The sequence below is a fragment of the Clarias gariepinus genome, chromosome 6 (genome assembly GCF_024256425.1).
Source record: "Clarias gariepinus isolate MV-2021 ecotype Netherlands chromosome 6, CGAR_prim_01v2, whole genome shotgun sequence".
Classification (NCBI taxonomy): domain Eukaryota; kingdom Metazoa; phylum Chordata; class Actinopteri; order Siluriformes; family Clariidae; genus Clarias; species Clarias gariepinus.
Genome location: NC_071105.1, coordinates 13,906,531 through 13,931,680, shown reverse-complemented (window position 1 = coordinate 13,931,680; position 25,150 = coordinate 13,906,531). Strand labels below are relative to the sequence as shown.

General features: G+C 36.9%; 1 long non-coding RNA gene across 1 annotated transcript; it reads right to left on the bottom strand.

Moving 5' to 3' along the window:
* Positions 1–10,960: 10,960 nt before the first annotated feature.
* LOC128526121 (uncharacterized) lies at positions 10,961–17,987 on the bottom strand. The gene is made up of 3 exons (XR_008360770.1): positions 17,842–17,987; positions 14,700–14,829; positions 10,961–11,327 (listed from the first exon to the last, which is right to left on the bottom strand). It is a non-coding gene; the product is annotated as an uncharacterized LOC128526121 (long non-coding RNA).
* Positions 17,988–25,150: the final 7,163 nt, after the last annotated feature.

Here is a 25,150-nt window from a genome sequence, read left to right as displayed (position 1 = left end):
TTACTCCAAGCTAGCACTGCATTCTTCCGTCCCTGACAACCTGGGGCGAGTGTACCATTCTTGCAAAAAAAAAAAAAAACCCTAAGCACTCAATGTGGAAAAGTTAAACAAAAATTACATAGGAGCACTAGAATTGACACTCCGGCTCAAATTTTTTTCATTCATTTTTTCTTTTATGCTCATCCATGTTGTTATGAACGGAGAATTAATAGAAGAATTCCGAAAATGCCTCTTTTTTCTTTCTTGCTCTTGCACTAACTTGGGCATTTATTGCTTTTTAATTAATTTATGTTGTAAATCATCAGAACCTGTTCTATGGACATTCACTGTCAGTGTTTCACTGGGTGGAATGTCAACTATTTCATATCGGCCTACAATAATTTTCATTCAAGCAAATGAGATCGAAAAGATTCAATATCAGTACAAACAAAAGATCTTTTTCTGTTTGAGAAGTATATTTCTTGAACAGAAATAGAGCCAAGAGATAAAACAAAAACAAGCATTTCTATTCTCATTGCTTATCCAATTTTTTGTGAAGCTCTTAAAAAAAACTGAAAAATTATAGAATTCCAAAAATACATATATTTCCAGCCTTGCATTACAATTTGCATTTTTGCTTGATAATTAACTACAAACGAGAACAGTCACACTCTACTTTGGAGCTTTTTCAATTAATTGAATAGGCTTTTAAGGGATATTTTTTTTCCTTAAAAGGAGATTTTATAATTTTTCATTATAAAATGATTAATTTTGAACAGACTGTTCAGTTTTTTGGTTTTTTTTTTTTACTAAAAAAATGTTCTTCCATTTTTCATTCATTTTTTTTATTTGCAGTCCTATAGACCAGCTGCACTGATGTATTTCAAGTTCTGATATAAAAAACCTTCAACAGCATCCTGTTTGAAACAGTCCTCAAGATTATATTCAAGTAACACTAACTACACAGTAATGTACTGCAGTGTCATTCTTCAATGCTGGGCCCTATTGAAATAAATACACTCGCTCTGTAACTTAAGCACAACTCGAACACCTAGCATATGTCACTCCTGCCACTTACCGTGAAAGACTGCTGATGAATGCACTAGATGTAGCTCTGCGATAGTCTCAATTTTCTTTTGTGAAAATTATGACACATTTTTTTGTCCCTTAGTTGAAAACTTGTTTTGATCTGCACTCCCATTCCCTCATTGGCTTTGCTACTTCAAGTTGAGGCATCTGCTCTCTGGAAGATCGGACACGAGATGGGAATGTATATTGTGGCTACATTCACAGAGCCTGAAAACACAGCACCTTAAATCAGACAATACACTGATTTAGTTCCAGACATTTAGTCTGTTTAAAAGCACCAAAAAGAAACAGTTGGATTTTTTAATTTGTCTTATAAATGTTATTAATTGTGGTACGAAAAGAATCCATATGTTCTTGCATTGGTCCCTTTTTCTTAACTACAGTACATATTCATGCTGATATGTTGACATGAATTCCATCATTTTGAGACACAAATAAACTCTCTAACACATGCTATGAAACTCTTTGGTGGGTGGGACCAAAATAAAAATGCATGTCAAGTAGACATATAAGTCCTCGGCTGCAATGGTGGATTAAAGTGTATCAATACAATAAGCTAGAGGCAAAAACACTACGTGTGATATATTATATTAGTCTGGCAGAGAGAGAGAGAGCACAAGAAGAAGCATTGGAAAACACTGAAGAGGAGGGGAGGATACACCAAACAGGAGGATTAAGAGCAGTGCAGAATAAGCTGATAGCTCTCTGCATGCAAAATGCTATTAAGCAACTAGAAAACCTCAGAATGCACTTATAACAAACAGCACAGTGGTTTTGTTAAAATAATGCAAAGTAGAAAGTTTTATCTGTGGAGTTGTGTGTTCATGTACAATAGGCAACACTCGTCTTTGCTATCAAAGCCAGAGGGGAGGGCAGCAAGCAAAGTTATAGCATAACTGCCATTTAAAAAAAAAAAAAAAAAAAAAAACACCGGGGGCCGTTCAAAGCAGCAAGCCTTCGAAAAAACGCCACAGATAGGAGGAGTCGGGGAAAGTTGAAGAGAGCAAACAAAGCCTTTGGCTGCGTGGCCTGATAAACAGTAAAGAAGTGTCCGGGGTAATGTATTATTCGCCCAGGAAATTAATCAATTTCTGCACATGCCCTGGCCCTTGCAATTATAAACCACAAAAATGCTATCCATCACTTTCAAAGCCAAGGGGACAAACAGTGGTCAGAGCCTGAAGTGAGTGTACCCTGAAAGCAATGGAGTAAAAAGTGCATTTCTTGCTGTCCTGGCATTACCTATGCAGATCTTTATCAGGAGTGGCCAGTGAGTCTATTGTGGCTATTTTGCTCTTCTACAATGGCTTTCTGTACAGCCAAGCTAGCAGGGAATTGGCTAAAATTATACTGCCTTCATGCTTGGCTAGGTAGCAGCTTAGAAACAAGCTGCTTTGGGAAGCCAGGAGAAGATCTACGATAATAGAAGCTTCTCATCCTGTTGACCTTTCTTCTGCGCATTTTCCTTCTTTTTTTCTGCAATCTTGATGTTTGTGACAGCAGAGAAAAAAAATTCAGGTGTGTGCAAAAGACAGAAAACCAATGCTGTGAACACACACAGATAGATAGATTATAGATAAACACACACACAAACTCATTAGGTACACCTTGCTAGTACCCGTATTTACCTTTTTCAGAACTGCCTTAATTCTTCATGGCATAGATTCAACGAGGTGCTGAAAACATTTCTTGGAGAGTTTAGTCCATATTGATATATGATATGATATGATATGAACACAATTACTGCAGATTTGTCAGCTGCACATCCATGTTGCAAATCTCCCGTTAAACCACATCCCAGCGGTATTCTATTGGATTGAGATCTGGTGACTCTGGAGGCCATTTATGTACAGTGAACATATTTAAGAAGAATACAGTAAACATATTTAAGTATAGTGTCATATTCAAGAAACCAGTTCGATTTTATCTTACTGGCATGGTGGATTCTCCTGTGGTCATAAATTGATCTACATGACAGTTATAATATTCAGGTAGCCTGTGGCATTTAATTGATGCTCAGTTAAAACTAAGGGACACAAATTGTGTCCCTTATCCACTACGGCATTAGACGACCACCCTAAACTGTTGATACAAAGCAGGATAGATCCATGCTTTCATGTTGTTTGCCATTGAAAAGATGTTTGTGCAAGAAAATCCTAGTAAATCAGCAGTTTCAGAAATACTCAACCATGAGGGTTTTTTTTCCCCCTTTTGCCTTGTTACACCACCACATTTGAAATTAAACACTTAAATTGTGAGTGAAGTAAGAACTGCCAGTTCTACAAGTATGGCAATAACCATTCAGGAATTCCATTTATACATACAAACACATTTGGGAGGCTCATAAATACTAGAACAATTAAATACTTATTAATACCTTAAATACTTGTATGAAAACCATACAAGTCAGTTGCACTCAGTTTGAAACCCATATAAACGACAAAATGCTGAGTTTCCTCCCTCATGATTATTAGAGCTCACATCTCATGAAAATTAAAAATCCAGTATCATGGAGCTCTTGCAAGTACTTTAATTGGCTTTCTTTAACAATCCTGCTATTTATGTGATCATCCCTGTTGCTTGTACACCATAGTTTGGTCCTTCCAGTCAGCTTTCCATGAATATGATTCATATATATGCTTACATAAATACCCTCCTAGTGCAGGGTGTCAGTAATTGTCCTCTGGACAAAAGTAAAGTCAGCAGTCTTCTCCATGAATGTTAGATTTACTGAACCAGACAGAGAGATATACTGTATGAATAGTAATATACTCAAACATATTTGAATATTCTGAGATATTAAATTTGTTTTATTTTGCAACAAATCAAAATTATAAGAAAAATGGCTTGAAATATTTCTCTCTATATGTAAAGAATCTAGAATATATGGCAGTTTCACTTTTTAAATTTAATTATTTGGGATAGTAGGGTACAGGGGACATGACCTTTTTTTAACACAAGATACCAAGATGTCTTCTTTGACGAGGGGATATAGTTCATCCACAGTGACATGACAACTACAATAGGCAATCACTGTCCACAGTCCACAAAAAAAGGATTAGACTGCTCCTAAACCATGGAATGAGTGTATTGCGGTCTGAACCGCTGAACTGTTTGAAAAAAAAAAAAAACTAGATGATTCGACTTGCCAGCCAAGGCCTAAAGTGAATTAAAAAAGAATAAACTTCACTCCAAAACTGAGTCTGTTTCCTTAGCAACAAGCCAGTCACCAACATATTTCTCCAATGATTCTTGGAAAACTATATTTTTTCACCACATCAAGCAGAATGTGTGCACACACAAACACACACATGCAGCAGAAGCACATTGTACAGGGTCAAGGTCCTTGCCCTATTTCTCTGTCTCTACTTTAACACCATAAACCCCCTGCCATGGCACAGCAAAGCTGGTCAAAACACTGCTTATAGACACAAAACTAATCTCAGATCCTGTGCCTTTATGCTTTCCGCATACATCATGATGTGCAGGGAGACGGCAGCAGCGCAGTTTATCATTAAATAAGCTGGCCTGAAGAGACATTGTTCCTGTCCAGCATATCAGCTCACAGGCCATAGAGCACAACACAGAGGGAAAATGCCTACAGTGCACACAGGAGCTAGTAATGACAAATGGAGAGAGATGGAAATGGAGAAAATCTCTTACAAGGTCTTATAGTAGATACAGTCATTCTCTAAGATACTTCTCTTATTTTACCTTATAAAACATGCAGAATAACTACTAAACGTTTTATTATTCTTCCCCTTCGGAGAGCTGCTTTAGGAATTGAATAAAATCAGATGGCAGATCTAGAAAAATGGCAAAATATTTACATGGGATACTGAACACATCCACAATGTATTTAAAGGAGTTCATTAAAATATCTACAGATATGTCTGCTTTACCCACCAACATAGCCATATTATACATATATATTTGTTTCTGTGCATGCTGATAAAAAATTGCATGTGGCCAGTTTATTAATCCGTGAAACACATACATCATTATAAATCATAGATTTCATAGCATGATAATCTCACACTTCAATATCATGGTTCGCCAGACACAATGGCATTTAAGTCACCTACTTGGTAAGGAAAACTGTTTAATATTTTAAGTAAACCATTCTTTGGTGTTCAAACTAATTTCTTAGAAGATTAGCGATACAATTCATTATCTTGAACAATACAGCATAACAAAGAAATATGATAATTAAAGATGAAGATATATTGTCATACTCATAAATCCTCAAAACACAAATATATCCTTTGGCATACTTCACATACAAAGAGACATGCAAGAATTAAATAGAAACTCAGTGACTCAGTGTTTAGCATGGTTGGCTTGCATGGATAAAGAAACGCTGACTTTCCTATAGTAGCTTTAAGAGCAATAACTCAACTAAACATTAAATAAGATAGTTGTTCTCAATACATCTTCGAACAGCATGTCTTTCACAACAATGTCTTTCACAAGGCCCAGTTTACTTCTTTCGTGTATGACAGTTCAGTAAATTCTATTCTATTAAGCTATATAAACACATATTATTCAGTATAATAATAGAATTGAATTGCATTTTTTTTATTTACATGAACCTACTGCACCAAAAGTGCCACTGAAGTGGAATCTAAAGGATGGAAAATATAAAGATGCAACCACAAGCAATTACTTTTTTGGGTTAAAGCAGCATGGTTAAAGGGATATGTTCTGTTTATATATATATATATATATATATATATATATATAAATTAAGTGTCCATGTGTAGTCTACTAGCTGCATGGCTAAATGGAACTAGCCATACACCTATTTCCAGGTAAAGAAAAGATACGAAACTCAATTCAGTTCAATGGAAATGCTTCCTATGAGTTTCATATACAGTAAGTCTCAGCTGAACTTTGGAATATTTTTTTGCACAGAATAAGGGTTGTTAAATTTGGCCCTGATATTTTAACTTTACTCATACATCAGGTGACAAACTTCATGGTTTGTGTGCGGGGCAGAAGCATTTATAATGACCAAGACCTATGATAATGTAGTTACTGTATATGCAGCTCAATTTTGATTAAAGATAGACCCAACCTGCCGCTTCAAAGCAGGCAGCAGGTATTATGCTACATATTTGTTCATTAATCAAAATATAAAACCAGAAAAGAATGCAACTATTCTGTCCAAACTGAAGGTCAGGCAAGGAAAAGGTACAGCATTAGAGAACAGAAACTGAGACTTGTAAAGATTAAAAGTGATGCAGGAGATAGAGACGAGCCCTCATGTGGTTGCAGGATGGATTTGTATATCTGCTGATAAGGCCTTCAGTTCAGAAACCACATTTACAGAGCCTTTCAGATACACATCAAGTATGAAGAAATGGGTCTGGCCTTCATTATTCTGTGTGAATCTTCCCTCATTTACCCAGGATACCATTGGCTTTATTTCACCTTCAGACACCCCCATCTACATGCCACAAGGTAGTGTTCACCTGACAAATCAGACAAAGTTCCTTTAAAAAAAGGCTTTTATTTATTTTATTTTAAGTTGCAACAAGTATCTACCTAGGTGAAAGAGACCTCCCTGAGCATCATGACTCAAAAGATGCAGGTCATGCCAAAAAAAAAAGAAGGAAATAGGAAATATCTTCCTACACATAAAAAAAGAATTGAAAAAAATATATATTCTGCTTTGGAGACTTTGTTAACCTTAACAGAAATCTCTTAACAGAAATGTCCTCTCAGTAACCAGTTACATAGTGCAAGTACGTAGTGCAAGTACGTTGCGCAAGCGAAACATATTTTTCCTGTGATAAAATGACAGATGTACCTATATATATATAATACTTTTGAAATAAGAATGTATTTGAAAAATCGCTTGAAGCACTTCAGGCTGCACAAGGCAAGTATGTACTTTGTATTCAATAGGCAAAGGTCAAGAAATACTAAGCAACCATGCCTGCTTTCTTCAACAATGATAGACACACACAGAGTGCTCATACGAATTTAGGATCATTTAAGTATAAGAGTTGACTCTAAAGGAAAGATTTTGCTCACTTAAATCGATTAAAGGTTCTTTATTTCTTTTTCTTGGTTAAATAAGCGGAGAGTTTTTATTTGAAAGGTAACTTACCCAAAAGAATAGAAAAAACATAGCTTCTAATTAAAACACTTTCACAATCTCCAACTATAGTTTTGCAAATTAGGTGATTAACCCCAAGCCCTGTTTATCTTAACCCTGTTCAGAACCAGTCTGTACATACAGTATGTTTGATAATGAGCTGCATTTATGCAATATCTAAACGTGCATTTCCATTTCATTTCCAGAAGCATTTAAATTCTACAGAGTTGCCCTACACACATGCTTTTTATTCTTTACATTGGCACGGCAATTATGAAAAAGGCCAGAGTGAATTATGTGTAAAAAATTAACAGAGAATTAAGTTTTGTCTGAACAAACATTATGTCTGCTCATGGCAAGAGGTGCCACAGTGGTTATGGATTTCACCCACTAAAAATTTCACTGACATTCAGTCGGCAGAAATGTGACTAGCACGCTTTGATCAGCTTCGAAACGTCCACCCTGTGCAGATCCTGAAGGGACCCGATGCCCTTCGCCCCACTTGAAAGCCTGTGATTCAGACCAAAGTCAATGTGCTATTCACGAAAAATTTCCCGTTTCAGAGTAATGTCATTCTGCGCATGAATGGTTCTTTTCAGAATCCCGAAGCTGGACCAAATACCTGGACCTGGGTCATCTTCCTTTGCCAACCATACGCTGTCGTATAGCACACAGTTAACCAAATCCCTCTATCCTCAGAGTCTGTGTAAAGCAGTGCTGTATTTATGTGTGTTTGACCATGTTCAGGTGCTCCCAGCAACTCCTTATGTGTGTTGAGTGAAGGAATGTGGCAAAAAAAAAAATCAAGGTCATGAACATGTGTGAATAACAAGAACACACAAGCATTATATTAATACAAACGCTGATAGCATATATTCCTTACTTAAACACGCATGTATGTACACAGAGCTACAGAGTCAGCCAGATGCAAAGCAAATTGCGATGATTCATCAAGATGTACAAACTGCATAAACTAGATGTTATAATTTATAACATTTGAACAATTTAGTATTTACATATTTAATTTGTTATTTATTAGTTTGGCCATTTTTATGTAATCCTATGTGATATACTATATGCTAGTGAATGTAGTTACAGCACGTTTTGCTGCTTCCTGCAATAATTAATTCTGTACATTCTTGTTAAAATCATTCCTAAACACAAACTGAATAGTTTTAGCAATTTACAAAAAAAAATTTGTTTAGCTGCCCATTCTTGGAGAGCTTGAGTCCACGGTCATCTCAGTTTTCTGTTCTTGGTAAAGAGGAGTGAAACCCAATGCTGACTTATACTGTTTTATCCCACTTCTTCAAGAATTGTGTTCTGTAATGCTTTTTGTAAGGAGTGGCTATATGAGTTACTCTATACTATTCTGTATTTTTCTACCTATCCCGAGGCATCTGGAGATTGTGCCAGCTTTAGTAGACAAAGGCCGACCCTGCGAGGTTTCTGAGGCATCCAGAGAAGGACCAGCTCCAGCTGGATTCTGCTTCATGATGGTTGGAGCTACACATGCTGCTCCTGTGCTTCCAGTGATCCAGACCCCATCTGCCCTTTGCACCTGCTGACTCATCCCTATGCTGAACTGGACTTCATGTTAATTTAAAGAACTTCTGTTATATTGAACTTTCAGCTGCACAACACACATAATGTTATATAATTTCTATTATTAATATCACCCAAATGAGGATGGGTTCCCTGTTGAGTCTGGTTCCTCTCAAGGGTTTCTTCCTATTGCCGTCTCAGGGAGTTTTTCCTTGCCACTGCCGCCGTCACCCTTGGCTTGCTCATCAGAGACATTTCATTCATTTATTCATTTCATTATTATCTAGACACATTTTTCTCACACTTCCAAAAATGTTCTTTTCTAAAAAAAAAAAAAAAAAATTTTCATGTTTGTGAAGCTGCTTTAAGACAATGACCATTGTTAAAAGCACTATATAAATTAAATTGAATTATAAATTGAATATCTTCCTTTTGAATTAAAACAGTCCATCCATTCTCCCCTAACCCCTTTTAGGAACAAAGTGATACCACCCACAGAAATGCTATACACCACACACTGTGTAAATTTCAGAGACTACAATGCATAAAAATCTCAGATGATCAGCATATTCTAAAATACTTTACGCACATTTCTTCACCAACCTGATGTGTGATATGAAAATTAACTGAAGATCAGGACCTGTATCAGCATGGTTTTATGGATTGTACTGCTGCTACATAACATAGCATGAAAGTGCAAACATTCCTGAGTCCACGTTTATGTGGCATCTGCCGGAGAACAGGTCACATTGCAGTTCTTATGCTTTTCAATGCCCCTTCCGCTCAGCCCTGTCTCTCTACATCGTGAGGTCACCAGTGGAGGTGCTGTCCGCATGCAGGATCCGGCCTGAGCGCGCAATATTGACATATTTCTGGGTAAACATCAGTGGCAAGGCATGCGCTTGCACTGATGTTGAGATGGGCTGATTTTGCCCTATCTGATTTCCCCACATATTTCTGGGGCTGACTAGACTAAGCAGGAGTCGGGGGCAGGCGCAGATAACGAGTGTCTTTCACACAGCACCAACACGTAGTGTGCTTCTTATCTGTGCACCTCCTCACATGCTGGAGCGAGCAGGACAGGGAGAAGATTGTTACATTTGGTGATTTGTTTTTGCTTCTTGGAGCAGATAAAAAAAAATAGAGGATGAGGAAGAAATCAGTGTGTAACACCAAGAAATGGAGGCAGGAGACAATCATACATAGCTAAGTATTTTTTACTTATTTCAAATTTTGTTTTCCTGTTTTGTTTTCCCAATATTCAACTGTTTATATAACTATAAAATGGCATCTTTATTGGAAAGAACTCATTTGATTTAAAACAAACATCCAGAGAAATGCAGTGAACCTTTTAGGATATTCTTTTTGCTCCTGCATAAATATCAAGACCTCTCTTTAAATTCCATGAATTCTGTGCGTGTTTTTTTTTTTTTAGAAAGGCTACTATTTCCAGGTATACAAAAGGACACACGGCTCCTTCATATTTTTTTGTTCCATCCACAAAGCAGGGAGAACTGGACCACCATAATACGCATGCAGGTTTACATCAATTAGCAACAGTGTTTCTGTAGTTTCACTTTAAATCCATCTGAAGCGTCTGTTCTCCGGAGGCGTCTGCTTTGCCGCACAAGACCTAGTGTGCAGTCTTTATTCCATTCTCCACAAAGTCAGCAATTAAAATATAAGGTAAACTTTTCCAGCAGCCCTTTTCATGCTGCTGAAAGGCATTGTGTTGCAAATGGGTAATAATGTATTCATCCCTGGGTAAACACCCCTGCCATGTCCCTTTTGCAGAACAAAATGAAAGTGATAATTTCTCCCCCCCTGAGAATTTCTCCCTTTAATTCTGACAGTAAACTCACAGCTGTTATGAAGTGTTAAGTAGGATTTAAAACTTGTCAAACAAGACATGTTTGAAATTGCTTTAAATAAGAGTACTGTGTTGCTGTCAGCAAGAGGCTTAGAGGAACAGATCTTCACTACTGAGGCAGTCTGTGAGACTTGGAGAACCTAGGCCCTTAACACTGTAATCCAGCACCCCCTGGTGGAGACATGGACACACTTCAAATAGTGATCACTATCGGAAATACAGATCAGCTATATCAGGAGTTTGTGGAATACAGTTAATGAATTGAAGTCAATAAAATGCTAAAGATGATGGGTAAGTGTTTCATGAAAATATATACTGTGATTTCAAAGTCATTATGTTTCAGGAGTTGCATATGAGGTTTTGGTATTAAAAAGTAAAAAAAATAAAAAATAAACAGGACGCGCACACACGCCATTATCTTTGTGGGATTTGGCAGATGCATATATCCAGATTATTTTACAAAAGCACTGAGAATCCTGGAATCCTGGTTGCAGCCTTTAGTGTTCAGGTAAATCTTACCATAAATAGCATTATCAAATAGGAAAATATACAGTTAACATAAATATAAGCATCTATATGTGTGTATGTAAAGAGAGAGAGACCTGGACTGGTCCTGTGCATTCAATATACATATACACACATATACTTGATGGAGGGCTGCGATGAATTGGCACCACATCTATGGTGTACCCTGCCTCGTGCCTTAAGTCTCCTGAGATAGGCTCCAGGCCCCGTCCAACACTGTATACAGGATAAAGCATTATAGACGATGAGTGAGTGAATGGACAGACAGACAATTATATATTTTGTTCTTTTTTTTTTTTACATAACTTCTCTCTTCTCTCACTGCACACAACATTAAAAATTAAAGTTGAACTCAAGACTTTTTTAAAGGGTGTAGCTAAATTTAAGGATGTAGAAATGTATTTCATACATTTGCAATAGATGTTATTTCAATGACAAGCTGGCTGCATATTCTATTTCCAAAGTATTGTGGGATTCAAAATTGACAGAAGATGGCCTGGGGAGGACTACTAGAAAGCTGCTTTCGAAACTAGAACTACAGCACTGAAGCTATGCACTGGTTCATAATAATATAAAAATGAAAGTTTAATCCATGTAACCAATCCACAGACACTTTAAACCCAGTGCTTAGAAACTCAAGCTGGAACATATTTGCTTGTACCTGTGCAGACTTTGCAGGAATATGAACCCCAACACAAAACTAGTCAGTGAAAAATGCTTGATGTGGAAGTTCCAACCCCTTGTGTAGCTTTTACATAGCAAAATAGGAACCCAATATACTTTGGGATTTCTAATCTGCAAGATACCTTATAGTCTTAGATTTAAACTAAAGGCCATGTAGGCATTTAAATCACAGCTTTTCTTTTACAACTAAATTAATCAGAAGTACTGACACAGTAGCTCAGATAGATAAAGTGAGGTTTCTGTAAAATCTGGTTATAGACCACTCCTAGAAAATAATGTTTAAGTTGCTACCCCTTGAACACACCTAATAAAAAAATAAAATAAAAAAATTATAAAGCAATTATTATTAAAGCAATATGCTGTATTAATTAGCCATAAAAATGTGGGTAGTGCGTTGCACTGAATGCTGGAAGCTAGCTAAAATCCACAATTTTAAACAAAACAACCTCGCGGCAACACGTTTCAGTAAATCTGTTGATATTTTCTTGACTAGTTCTACTTAAAGACGGAATACTGTTGTCTCATTACACACAACTACAGAGCTTATATTTATGCAGTGCCACAGGTGCAATGCTAGAACACCAATACCAAGTTGCAGCAGGTGTGCTCACATTAGCACTTAAATCCTGTAATAAATATTAATAAAACATTTAAACTAGCGAGGGTGTGGGCCTGGCTGCCATTTACCCAAAGGCGTCGGAGAGCGCTGGTATAAGTCTGACTGATTAGAAATACTTACTGATTAGAAGAAGTATCTATAGGACATTAGCTAGAACGCTGGCGAAGAAATATGATAATTTTAACCAAACATTTGTAACAGCACTGTACAAAAAAATAAAAGAAATATGATATAATTAAATATCAACTAAATTTTTTATATTTATATAATTTATATGCCGAATGAGTTAAAGACACAGTACAGTAGACGCCAATTCTTCACAAAACTAGCTGTTTTCTACCAAACAACATGAAACTAATAAAAAATCTCGGGAAATTTGTAATTTGCTGCACTCTCATTTCCACTTAGCAAAAGAAAAGGATGATTGGGAAATCTTACTGGATACAACACTTAGTGGCTACTGAGTAGTCAAGCATTCATGAGGTGTTTAAGGAGATTAATGTCTGATTCTTCAATGTGCTACCAGGATTCTGAGAATCAAAAAGAAAACAGGGGGAAAAAAAGAAAGGAAGGACTGGTGTGTAGGTCTAACCCTCAGAAGCACCTTGTCCTGTGATCTGGCACCCACTTATGTCAAGTTTTTATCATACAAATGGATTAGTCTGCCCAGTCTAAGTGCCTCCGAGTTATTAGCACCTTCTTATACAAAATACAACAATCCAAAAAACACTGATTGCAGTGAACAGTTGAAATATGATTTACTTATAGCTAATAATATGTATGCCTTAAATAGAAGCACACCACTAAGCAGCTTATGATATTATGAAAAGAATGTTCCCTCAGGGACATAATATGCCAACAGTGACAGGAAGGAGAGATTCACATTTACCCAGATTGGCTGGTACTTACGTCAAGCATTCTCCTTGCTTGTGGGAGGGAACACGGGGCAGCGGCAACAGCTCGCTCTCGATAAGCACTTACCACGAATAAAAGACAAGCATGAAAGTGTGGTTTAGCCTTTTTAAAGATTCCCCAGCAAATGTAGAGGCAGATAGGGTAGATGCCTTTGGTTCCGGACGTGATTAGCCGTCTGTGACACACTGTTCACACAGAAACGAGACATCGCAGAGACATTGTCCATGCTTGTCCAGGTGGGGGACCTGTCATCCAAACCAGGGCTTAGCAGTGCGCTGCTCCGAGCAAGAGATTAGAACCTGAGAATTTAGCTAGATTTTTTTTTCTAACACATGCTTAATCCAAATTTCCTCTCTCTCTCTCTCTCTCTCTGTTTCTCTCAACCACACACACTCCCTAGACTCAAATCTTCACTATTTTCCCCTTAAATCATAGTTATCTCCCATTTAATTCACATGTACCTTCTTTTTTCCAGATAAGCTTGGCTTTATTTGTGTTATTCTGCATTTTTTGTGAATAAAAAGGGCTTTCATTCGTGTTTCTTGGGACTGGCTTCCATGCTCATGTTTCTGACAGATAAATAAACAGCATTCGGCCTGGCATTGTTGGGCTGAGTAAGATAATATTGCTGAACCAAGCAAAAAAATTCTCACACCCAGAAGAACCAGGATCTTCCAGAACAAGCGCTCTTCTCTGTCAACTATATCTTATTCACCGTGTAGATGCGAAAGCTAGCGCTGACTTAAGCTCTACAAGCATATTGTGTATCAAAGACTGAATGTAAAGCCAGGACCTTCTGTGTCATTTACAAAGTCTTTTGCAATATTTAAGTCAACATCAAGATTCATGGGTGCTGTTATTACTGGTTTACCGAGTCAGACCATATTGAGGATACAAGTGGAGATTGTGTGTTCCAGATAATTTCGTAAACTCCTTTATCCACAGGTAACATAAGATCCTGCTGTTTTTGAGTAGACCTTGTAATTGTTTTGACCTGAGCAGTCAAACATTTCAATAATCATAAATGTGTGACACAAATCATGTAACAAAGCAAAGTAAAAATAAATAAATAAAAAAATCTAGATGTGGCTTTGTTATTGGACTCTGACGTGCTGTGTGTTCTTATACTGCATCAGAATAGACGAAACTCTATTAAATCAGTGTATGAAATGCACTCAGGTCTAGCAGTGAACGCTGCTCTTGAGTGAACAGGCCTCCTGTTAATTCAAATAGCCCCTATTGTGAATTTATCAAACCGGAACAGCTGGCCACCATCATGGATAAATACGCACTGGTGCAAGAAAAAAAAAAAAGAGGGAGTTCCATCAAGATATTTGAAATACACATACATTTTCCCTCCCTTCTCTCACCTTCTTTCAGCTCTGTGTGGACTAAGCGCTAAGCAAGAATGGGCACTGTTCTGCTCCTCAGACCCCAATATAATCAGTCACGAAGGAATGGACAGAACGCTCTCACAGTGTGTTCATCCCCAGTCCTCATCTAGCCAAGCAGAGAATGAGAGAAAACAGGATTAGGATACAGACAGCATGACTCACAGGATGTCAAAAAAGGACCTGATTATCCTTTAGTCATAAGCGAACATAAAGGTTTCAACTGTGGATGGCGTTGGCATTAAAATATGAATTCTTTCACTACAGTTCATTTCTTTATAAATGCCATGCTGTTCAGAATTGTACTACAATATGGTTTGAAAGATGGCTATGGGGTTCTGCAGAATGTGGAAGTGTTGCAAGAATGCATGAATGCTTGCTTCCACAGACACACTACCGCTCACGTGCCCTATGCATGGTGTAAGGGTTATCTGGTCCACCTTTTTCTACTTTTCTAACAAATCCTGAAACTCCTATATGTTTTTTGAAAAAATAAATAAATAAAAATAATATATATGTACACACATACATACACACACATACACTCACAGAGGAAACCTAAAATGTATAGGAACACTTCTACAGTTGTTATCTATGCCCTTTTTTAATACTTTAATTGAATTATGGCACTAATGTGTAGTATTAGGTTTCCTCCAAAGATGTCAGTACTTGCACCATTGCATCATTGATGCTGTTATGTGACCGTGATTTGTCAATTAACTCTGTGATTTGTATACTAAATACTTAATTTAAATATAAAACAGCTCATTTATTCTAAACATGATAAGCTGAAAATAGTTTAAAAAAGAGAAAAAAGAATTCATGAAATTCAAGTAGAATGACAGCCATTTAATACAGTACAACATTTTTTCCAAGCCTGAAGAAAGTGTATATTATATAATATATATATTATACAAAATATATATGACAAGTTCTACTAATTCACAAAATCAAAAATATAATATAACAGCAGAGCAATAAGCAAGTTTATTTAATAGGCAAGGCCATAAGACAAATTTAAAGTCTGATCAAAATACCAGTACAAATATTTCAGTATTCATTATATGAATTAGATCCTATTTTACATGGGGGAAAATGACGCTCTTATGATATATTTGAGTGACAGTTAGTGTTAGCATACTTTAATAATGTACTAGGTGGAGCTCATACAGAATTTATGGCAGGACTGGTAATGTAATACACCACCTGGGAAAAAAAGATGTTGTCATTTAGATATAAAACAGCAAATACTTGTGTCTTTAACCGAATAATTACTATAGTGGTTAATACGTTAACCCTCACATAGTGAGTAGTGTAGATGTGTTCCATGATCATGTTAAAGATGTTACCATGTATCATAAGGGTCAAGTTTTGGCCTGCCTCAAGCAAAGAATCCATGAGAAGAGATTGCTAAAACTACTGGAAATGTGTAAAGAAACTGACCAATGCTTTACTAAAAACTAAAAGAATAATGCTGAACCCTCAACTTTGTAGGAGAATGTGTTTAAAAATAAATAAATACATTTTAAAAATCAGGAATGAGCATTATCGGATATCACTTAAATATTTGGTGAAGTTGCTTCGTGAAAAGATCAATAGAAACCAAATCTACACTTAATAGTGAAAGAAAAAGCATTTCAGAACACAAAACGCAATTAGAACTCACAGGATTGCAACTAAACAGCTGGCAAAAATTCAGCAACATTAGGAAATAAAAAATAAAAAAAAATCGGCTGATGACCTGAAGGTACTGACTGACCAGGTTACACCATACATATTCCGAGATAACAATGCCAAGATTTGTGGGGCCCCAAATGTTAAAATGTTTTTCTAAGAACATCATTTTCACACATGAACTGGAAAGGATTGTTTTCGGGATGACAACTTTAAGGAATGGTTTGACTCTCTCATGATCCATAAAAGATCCCAGCCAAACAATAATGCAACTCTAGATAGAAATAAATGCCATGCCATTGTCAACGCTTAGGTGATTTCGACCTTCGACCATTACACTTTAACTGTAGCCAGTTCACAATGAAATAAATAATCACTTTTACTTTTTCTTAAATTTGTTGTATACTAAATAATACCTTAAAAATGTATAAGTAAAAATATTGGAATATTTGGAACCATAAATAACAGACCCAGAGATCACTGGCAAGAAATATAGGAAAGTTCTAGGCAAAAATTTATGCAACTCTGGAGGAAAATAAATGTCATAGCATTGCATAATGATGTCGAAAGTAAGCAAGAATAAATGTCTACCATAATGAAGCCACTGGCGGTCCAATGAAAAATTAGAGTGTGAGAAGCACTTTTTGATGTCACTCTAAATAGCACTGTTTAACAAATACTGTAAATGTTGTTGGTCAAGAGGAAACTCAGAATGTAGTCTACCAAGCATCTGTTCCACTGTTAATGGTCATCGTTTTTTTGTTAGACGAATGTATTGGTGCAGTTAAGGCGGCGTTTCTGAATTATGGAGTGGTTGAGGTTGGAGGAGATGTTCACCAACTGTTGTTTAAAATAATTCTGTGCCCATGATGTTAATTTATAAAATATTTAATAATTTAAAATTGTTGTTTTTAATAAAATAATTTAATATTTTTTTTTACACAATTAGACTATATATATTTTAACATGTATCAACACACAGCAAAGCAAAAAACAAGTACAGCTACTAAGCAGCAAGTCACACACACCCAAATAATGCCATTTTACATTCCCAGCACTAATGCAACATTACTACTTTTAACGTGATTAGATAGATAGATAGATAGATAGATAGATAGATAGATAGATAGATAGATACACTTTCATCCCAAAGGAAAAATAAAGTTAATTGATCTATCACAAATTAAATTTCTAATAAAACAACCACATCAAATAACCTAAAATGACTTAACTAGCAAGTTAGCAAAAATACTATTAGCAAATATAGCTGTCCTGTACTAGTCCTGGTCCTAAACAAGCGATAAATACTCTACAAAAAATACCAATTCCTTTACCATTAACTGCAGCAGTTAGCTAATTAATTATAAATAATCCACTAGTCATTGCTAATTACTGTATAGTTGACTTCCCATGCAGCAGGTGTTTGTTGTGAGGACAGCCAACCTACCTGACATCCCAGGTGTAAAATATTATCGAATTTTGAAAGCTTTACTCAGTCCAGTTAAATTTCTTGCCTTTCTCTTAAATTTCTGGCTTTCGTTTTATCCTGATACTCAAAACAAACTATCTGTGGTAGAGAATGAGTGCTGCGCTGCTAAAACATGCCATTGGCCGGATCATTAGTGACTACTAAATCACGTGACAAAATTAGACGCATTCTAATGGATCGTGTGTTTTCCCAGCATTCCCGAGTAGTAAACAACTGCTAACCTGGATTTTTTTTGCAATTTCATATAATGTAAGGTGGTGTTTCCTGAGGGAAATGTTTCAGCTGAATGTGTAAATTTAAGGAAATGTTTATTTAAAATTAAATAAATAAAATAAAATGTAATAAAATTGAAAAATTTCATGTCTGCACTTTCCTGTCATGAATTTGTCTCCTGCTTGTTTTTGTTTTGTTTTTTTAAAGTAGATGCTTCTGACTTATATAAGAGAGAAATGCAGCTCACATTTATTTGTAAGTCATTAGTGGTTAGCACTGTTGCCTTGCCCCTTTAAGGTCTTGGTTCAATTCCCACCTTGGGTCTGTGTGCATGGAGTTTGCATGTTCCCCACATGCTTGGTGGGTATCTTCTGGGTGCTCCTGTTTTCTCCCTCAGCCCATAGATTGCCTGCAGATTAGGCTAATTGACCCCCACAGCCCTATATACAGGATAAAGTGGTATAGACGGTGAGTGAGTGGGATATTTTTAAGGAAATGCCTGTTTATACCCCATACTTACCACGGGGGTGGGGGTGGGGGTGGGGGCGAGCTTAATTCCTAGGATTGCTATCAAATTATACTGAAAGTGAATCATGCCGCTTAGATTCTTGGAAATTAAACAGTTAAGTCCAGTACTGAGCCACAAAAAAGTATGTAATTAAAAAAAAATTAAAACCAAACAGGCAGTTTAGAGAATTTGTGAGTGAGTTTATGAAGAAATTATTCAGACATGTTACAGCCATAAGGAAAAATGACAAATCCATAGTGCCAGTTTCTCCTAAATAATTTATTCCAAAAATGTAAATAATTTAAAATCTACACAAATGTATCTGCAGTTGTCTTTGAAATGTACAGAACTTGTAGAAAGCATAAAAGTTTGTTGCACTCAGTGGTAGGTGTTTTGCCTGCCTTGCAGAAGCCCAGGGTTCGATTCCCAGGCAGTGCCCGAACCCCAGCCACTGGATGCTGTGCCGGTCCCAAGCCCGGATAAAATTGGGGGGTTGCGTCAGGAAGGGCGTAAAACCTGTGCCAAGTTGTAGTGCGGACTGAGTATTCCGCTGTGGCGACCCCTTGCCGGGAGCAGCCGAAAGACCGACATCACTATATATATATATATATATATATATATATGTGTGTGTGTGTGTAAGTGATTCTATGAATTTGGAGTAATTGTTTTTAGTTGAATGTAAATTTAAAATAACATTTTGCATTAAAATAAAAGTATTTAAATTAATTCACTGATTCACTGATTCGCCATACAAGAAAAAGTAAAAAAATCAATCATCAGCTGGGAAAATCAGCACAGAGGACTGCTATCTAAATGCATTGTGATCTTGCATGATAATGCACGCCCGCTCAATTCTGACCACACTGTTGACTCTGCAAAAACTTCGTACTGAGGTGTTGAAGCATCCACATCATAGTCCTGATCTCGCTCGGACTTTCACCTGGTGGTCGCCTGAAAGCAGCAGGACAAAATTCCAACGAGGACAAAGATTCACTTCTGATGAAGAAATGAAGACAATGGTGCATTTGTGGCTTACAGCTCAGCTTAAAACATTTTTTTAATGATGGAATACGAAAGCTTGTTAGGAAATGGAAAAAAAAATATTGAAAAGCAAGGAGATTTTGTCGAAAAAAATTATGTATTTGTCCTTTAAAAATTTTTATTAAAATAAATTCCACACCCAGAGTACAGTAAATTTTTCACTCGCCCTCGTGTCAATCTTTAACAAATTACATATTGTAGTGGAACCAACAATCATAAAAGGGTCAAAGTAACTGAGATTTCATTCTACCAATCCTGATAGCTGTAGCTGCATGATTGTATGCATTGTGCTGCTGCTGCCACATGGCTGGCCGACTGGATAATAGCATGAATGAGCAAGTGTACAGGTGTTTCTATTAAAGTGGCTGGTGAGCGTTTATAGGTAATAAGTAACCCTGTCTTATTGGTCTATTGATCCAAATGGTTGTGTTTCCTGTCAGGAAGCCATCAGCAAACAGCTCACATTAAGTAACATACTAAAAATGTGTAGTGTAATGTGGTACAGTGCATCCCTTTTTGCAAAACAAAGCTCTTCTCCACTCCCATAACACTTAACTCACCGTGACCCCTGTGTTTATCAACTCAATTATCCTTTTATCTGCAAGTGGAATACACATGGCCGGCCCTTCGACGCACTCATGCCAGTGTAAAAGATGAAAGCAGAGGGTGAAAGGTGCACAGGCGGGAGAATGAGAAATGGAGAAAGAGTCAAAGTGTTTCATTTATAACCGGAGAGAGGCCTTCTGAGAGCATTTATCCATAATGGAGAAATAATGAAGAAAGATTAAAGCCCTCTGGGACATTTTTAGGGGTTTTCTCTAAATGATCGCGACGTCTCCCTGTTCTCGACAATGGGCTCGGAGAGAGAGCCAGACGCCATTATGTCCCCAAAATGAGCCCTGGCAAAAGCTACAAGTCACTCTGTCAGTTAAATGTGGGCTGCAGTAACAGTGCAGAAAGGCTTACCTGCAAATTAAGAGCAGCAGCTTTTGTCTCTGTTGTGCTGGGGTAAAAACAAGAGAATGGGTGTCCATTTCCTGAGTGAGTTGAGAAGAGACAGAAGGTTCAGCCTAGAATGATCAACTTAATGCTCGTCCTATTCAGCTGGGATTCAATAAGGCTCTTTAAAGGGCCCAGGTTAAAAATTATTAAAAACAATGACAGCCGATCATATGTAGACATAGTAACCCAATCAATATAACTCAATACATTATTACATTTAACAGTTTTTAAACTATTTGAAAAATAATAAATTATGTGAAATTCAAAGTTATTCAATTATATCTAACACCATCTGTAAAGGGCTAACAGTCGTTAATAGTTACAAATATCTGTTCCTTTCATCTTGTCAGCCTGCCCTACCAATGCATTAGATCGCAAATTTGATTATGCTATTTACAATAAACCTTAACAAATCCTCACTGAGCCCAAATCTGTGAGCCTGTAGAGAGCAAAAATAAGTGAGCCAGGGCAAATGTACTGGCTTTATCAGTACGAGTTATTGGGCACCTAAGAGTGCAGGAAATCTACAGAAGAAATACTGTTCCAGGTAAATCTCAAACTGTGAATAACACAAGCCAAGCAATTTACAGTGGAAGGTCATAGCAAAGTAAAGCAGGGAAAATTGCCAGGAAAAAAATGGACTTTCTGGGAGAGTGAAATAGATGAGAGATGGAAGGAGATGAAAAACTTGACGGGTTACCCAGGCAGGTCTACAAAAAGTAATGAATATCCCTTGGTGTGCAGTGATTTTGAAGAACTGTCATTCTGAATGAACTGAGATAAAAATTATATTTCATCCTGATAAAAAAAAAAAATCTACCAAAAAGGACACATGTCTGCTGGATGCAGCTCCTAATCCAGGACGAAGTCTGACAGTTTCTCCTGACACTCAAAAAAACCTCAGCTATTTCTGAATTCAGAAATAGACAGAACTCCAGGCATGGAAACATAACACAGTTGTGCAATATAAATGACATGTTGGTCTCTTTTTATTTCTCAGATAAAATGTCCTAGGTAAAACCTATCAGTTCAGTTTGTGTGCCATCATGAGACAAGCACAAGAAAACAAAAGAAAATTGAATATATCAAATCCAATATGGAATCTGCTCTTGTAGTGCAGCCTGAAAACGAGCGTGTGTCCTTCAAGAAAGAATAGTGCCATGCATCTCATACCAAAGTCCTGTTGCTTTCCATTGAATAAATCATCCACATCTATTAAATCCCCGTCTGCTTCAAAACGCTAGTGCTCCATTCAGAGTGGAAAGAAAGGAGCCTGAATTACTTGGAGCTGGAGAGTTTGCTAGCATAGAAACGAATTAAGGACCAGTCGTCAATATTGTGGATCCACTATGCCCAGAAGAAAGGGGCCATTCTTGTGTTACCCGGCTTGGGAATAAAGTCACAATAGACTCCAAACAAGAAACACACTGCACAATTCGTGGATTGATTTTTACTTCAGGGACCTAAGACTTTTTCAAGACAGACAATATTCCGTGAAGATAGACATAAAGCTGTGAATGGTGTGAATGTGCGATGCATTACCCTAGTGCCCTGTACCAAGGGAATATAGGTGCTGTCAGACCTCAATGGATAACCTCTATCTCTGGTGTACTTCATTGTAACGGTGAAGAGGAAAGAGAGTGGCTTTGTGACTATCACACAATGTTTGCTGAGCTATTTTGCACAGCAAAGAAAACTTTTCTGTGTGGAAGTCAGATACTGTTTTTTTTTTCTTGCAAACTGTACAGAAGAATAACACTAACTATCCAAATAAAAACCAAGCTTTTAGGAACCAATATCGTAACACAAACCGATTTTTAATACACAACTATTCAAACCGACCAAAGTGTTCTAAACCCAAGATTAACAACTACTACTGGTTATTTTAACATTAAGTTTTGAGAAGGGTTGGATTTTTACAAAAAGCTAATAAAAAATTTAAGGTCGGAACCAGCAAGAAGGACAAGTGGCTGGAGCCAGAGCAGTGCTAACCAGCTTGGATTGGATGGTTAAAAACATAGGCTAAATGCAACAATATTGTTTTTGCTAATATGAACTCTATAATTGGGATTACCAAGAGATGATTTGTAACACTGTCTACAGGCTAAAATGCAACCATTTAAAAATTGAAATTGTCTTTTTCTGTAAGCAGATAACTGTGACTATGTATGTGTATGTACAGTATTTCTAGAAAGAAGCAAAAAAAAAACTAATAATGGCAAATAAAAAACAGTTTTATTGGTTTATTTATTATAGGGAGCATTTAGTTTCAGATCACAAATACCATACAAATATTTCTCCTCAAACGGTAATATGAGTTTAGTTTATTATAATAGAAAATTATAAGATAATAATTTCTGCTATTGTTTCATTCCTTTTTTTCTAAAAAGAATCTAAGTGTTGAGGTGTTAATGCTAACATTCTTCAACCAATTGCTGACCCACAGCTTTGTGTTTTGGTAATGCGCTGATGTGTCATATACAGCGTGCAGTGTACAGTGTCTGTGAGCTTTGGTCAAGGTTACTCTCCCATCAAGAAGAGAGAGGAGGGGCCCTCACATCCCCACATATCCCACCTGAGTGACACTCGCCTCAACCGATAAAACGGCTCTTATCACATCCAAGAGTGGAGATTTGGTCTCTGTCCAAGGGAACCAACGGAGCAAGAAAAGCACTGTCTAGACACTTAAGGAGAAGTAAAGAAAAAAATTGCTCAGTTTGACAGGAAATACTGAAGGGCTTTTGACCAAAGTCAGGCGACTTGAGGGGCTGTATTCGAGACAACGTCATTGTGCTGGTCCATCTCCCCAAATCCCCTTTTCTCCAGCTATTTCACAACCGTTTACCATGGATCTTAGAGCAGGACTGTGGACCATCACAAGCTATATGTCCTATCTCAGAGCGAGAGAGTGAACATGACCAAAATGGCTACTCTTTCGTCATTCAAGCTGAAAAGCATAAGTAAAGGGTATGACATTGGCCCTAATATCTGCCATGCAGGTTATTCTGCCTACTATACTCCAGTGACAGGACCAGGCACTACTGGGAGGCTACAAGCTGAGAATATTAATATTCTGCATAGATCCTAAGAGATTATTAATTATTAAACAGGCACAAGAAATTAGTGCTTGTGTTAGTCTATGGTTTTAATGTATTTATAAATGCATTTTTTTTTTTAAATAAAATCTTTACATGAGCAACAAAGCAACACTTTGTGCCTGATTTTATCCTAAAATTCTTATGTACATACCGGTTTACTGCAGATTGTCTCATTTCCTCCTATTGTCAAAAGACATGCTTCTATGTATGTTGTCTTTTATATGACGCTATGCGTGTGAATATGTGTCTGCATGGTGCCCTGTGATGGAATGGCATCCTAAACATCCAGCTCAGGATAAAACACATGATTATAAATAACCTCTAACTTCTCTAATCTGCTCGTAATTAAAACTTTGATTGTAGTTATTTGAGTAGGCATAGATGTGGGTGTAAGCTATCAAACATATTGTAAGTATGCCTGTGCTGAAGTTACATAATATCATGCACAGTACTGCTATTTAATTTTTTCCCTCACACACACACACACACACAAAATAAAAAAACAGCTGGAAGCAAACGGTACAATGAGCAAGACAAGGGCGTGTTTATAGTTTCATCACACGCTTTGGCTTTGAATCATACTTCTGTGTCACAGCCCAGTGAAGCACAGCACACCAGGCCAAAACATAGACAGAAAAACATCAGCTCACAGACAAAACCTGTTATCTCACATCACAAAAGAAGAGAGAAAGAACTAAATCAACTCACATATGAGCATAAAAGTTATGCATTTAGTGTTCAAAAACTGCTTCTCATCTTGCAAACAGTTTTGCATAAATGCACCTGCAAGTTTGATGTAAGCAATAACAAATAAAAAAAAAGAAAGAAAGAAAGAAAGAAAGAAAGAAAGAAAGAAATCATTTGAAAGCACATCCAAAATCCAGGCCATTCATTATTTGATTATTATGAAACTGTCCTTAACACACACTTTTAAGACTGAAACATTATGAGTGTGTGTTTAAGTGAGAAAATGACAGGAACTGGATACATGAAAGTGAAAGATTTAACACACCATAGGTGCTTGGATTGAAATATCACTGTCAAGTTTTACTCTGGGGGAAAAAAGTGAAACCCAGGAGGTCTGGGATGAAAGAAATTCAGAGTATCAATTAAAAAGAGGGGGAGAACATGGTAGGAACATGGTTCTGTTGTGATTACCAGCACATACCAGTGTGCCCTCCTTAACCTTAGGTCAAGTCGTGTGGCGTGTAACTGGGCAACAAGCACGAAGGATAATTATTGTTCAGGGCATTTTAATTTCAGTGGCATTTAAAATGATTAAGCCTTCTTCCATGTCTCGGTCAGACAACTTTGTATTTGCAAACTCACCTCCTGAAGAGTGACTCACTTCTTAAATAGGTTTTCTCTTTTTTTTTGATTGAGTTTTGTTCATGCAGCCAGATTC